We start from the raw sequence: 2,443 nt of genomic DNA, 5'->3' as shown, positions 1-2,443 counted from the left end.
TCTTGGGGGTAAGCTAACTGGACGGAGCAAGGAGAGGAGGAGGAGAAGCGGCGTGGGAGCGCCCGGCCGGCAGCAGCGGGAGAGCCCAGCCCCCAGCGGAGCCTCAGCTGGCAGGGGCGAAAACCGAAAACCACGGAGCCGGGCAAGCACGGGATCCCAGGCAGAGCGGAGAGCGCAGAGACCGGGAGGCGGCTCTTTCCCTGCGTCCCACGGCTGATTTCTCCAGCCGGGAAGGCGGCGCGCCCTGCGGCGGTCGGGGGCGCAGTCTCCATACCTGGGCCCCTCCCCCGCCCTGCTCTTCCAATCTTACCCCGCCCTTCCAGAGACTTAAACCGGCCCCTGAACCGAGGAGTGGTATCTAAGGCTCACGCTTTGGGAAGCCTGACGGGCAGCCCTGACCCAGGCAGACTGGGCAGTGTGCGTGATTTTGGCTGCGCTAGGAGAGAAGAGACGCCTCCACCCCCAGCCACCAACTTTTCTGGCCTGCGGGAAGAGGGCGACGCACGGCTGGGCTGGGAGAGTGAAGACCCCTCCATCTCCAGCCCCCACCCTTTCTGGCTTGCCTAGGGTGGGGTGGTGCAGCGGCCGAGACACACCCGGAGATCAGCAACGAGGCAGGCGCAGCTCTGGGCTTTCAGCAGATCAGAAATCTCCTGCCCGCACTCACACACACACACTGAAGAGGTGCCTTAAGACTCAAGAGTTTTGGTCACATATCTGGTGGTGCCACTCTCAGTGTGCATTTGTGCAGGCAAGGGCAGAAACTGCACTGATATTGTAAAAACTATCATCCAGACCCCTCAGGCCCACGCTTTTAAGTCTGCAGTCCCAAAGTCTCTCTGGGCACCAGGTGACCGGCTCTGCCTGCGCAATAAGCAGGGGGCTCCTTGGTACAGCCGAGAACAACCTGGACATTGCTTGGTGGGCTCAGGCCGAGACGGTCGCTGCTTTTTGTTTTGCTTTGTTTTGCTTTGCTTGGTTTTGTTTTGCTTTGTCTTGTATCTTTGATATCTTTGCCTGTGTCGAGCGGGGGTTATCGGCTGTTTTCTTTTTTTTTTTTCTTTCCTCTTTGCTGTTGTCGTTGCTGCTGTGCTTGGTGATTTGCCTTGTTCTGGGACTTCCCTGCCGGGGCCCAGCTTGGGTGGCACGGGACTCGGCATATCTGGGGGCCAACTCCAGACCAAATCGGAGTGCAGCCGGGTTTGACCTGCAGGTCAGACACCTAGAGGGGGTTCTCGGCAGGCTCTGGAGCCCATAGAGGCCAAATCACATTGGGGTGGTCAACCCTCACGCAGCAGAGTGCCCTGCGGGGGGCAGAGCCAAGTCTCACGGCAGGTCAGCCCAGGAGTGACCCCACCTGCTCATTAGCGGGAAGAAATTAAAGATCTTCTTGAACGGGACAGTGTACACAACACAAGACTCACCTTTGGAGCACACGCAGAGGAGGACGACGTGGTGCGAGTCAAATATAAAGGACACATACTACACAAGATAACCTAGCAAGAACTAAGAACTCTAGGGGATCTACCTAATATATCAAAATAAACACAGTCAGCCAGAATGGGGAAACAAAGATACACGTCCCAAATAAAAGAACAGAAGAAGCTTCCACAACTGGAACCAAATGAAGCAGACGTAACCAACCTCTCAGAGACAGAGTTCAGAACACTGGTGATAAGAATGTTTAAGGAGCTTAGAGAAGACATAAAGAAGGATGTAGAAATCATAACAAACGAGCTTAGAGAAAACATAAAGAAGGATGTAGAAATCATAACGAAAAACCAGTTGGAACTAAAGAACACAATTACCGAAATTAAGAACTCACTTGAAGGAATTACCAGCAGGCTAGATGAAGCAGAGAATCGAATCAGCGACTTAGAAGACAAGGTAGCAGAGATCACCCAAACGGAACAACAGAAAGAAAAAAGAATAAAAAACAATGAAGATGGCCTAAGAGACCTCTGGGATAACATCAAGCGCAACAACATGCGCATCATAGGAATACCAGAAGGTGAAGAGAGCAAGCAAGGGATTGAGAACATATTTGAAGTAATAATGTCTGAAAACTTCCCCAACCTGATGAAGGAAACCAACATACAAGTCCAGGAAGTGCAGAGAGTTCCAACCAGGATTAACCCAAACAGGTCCACACCAAGACACATTATAGTTAAAATGGCAAAGCTTAAAGACAAAGAGAGAATCCTAAAAGCAGCAAGAGAAAGACGGAGGGTTACATACAAGGGAACTCCCATAAGACTATCAAATGATTTTTCTACAGAAACATTGAAGGCCAGGAGGGAGTGGCAGGAGATACTTAAAGTGATGGAAAACAAAGGCCTACAACCTAGATTGCTTTATCCAGCAAGGCTATCATTTAAAGTTGATGGAGAGATAAAGAGCTTTCCAGAAAAAAATAAGCTAAAGGAATTTATTACCACCAAGC

This window comes from Rhinolophus ferrumequinum, chromosome X, assembly GCF_004115265.2.
Source record: "Rhinolophus ferrumequinum isolate MPI-CBG mRhiFer1 chromosome X, mRhiFer1_v1.p, whole genome shotgun sequence".
In the NCBI taxonomy this organism is placed as follows: Eukaryota; Metazoa; Chordata; class Mammalia; order Chiroptera; family Rhinolophidae; genus Rhinolophus; species Rhinolophus ferrumequinum.
The sequence above is the reverse complement of the archived record's forward strand: the minus strand, read 5'-3'. Positions refer to the sequence as shown.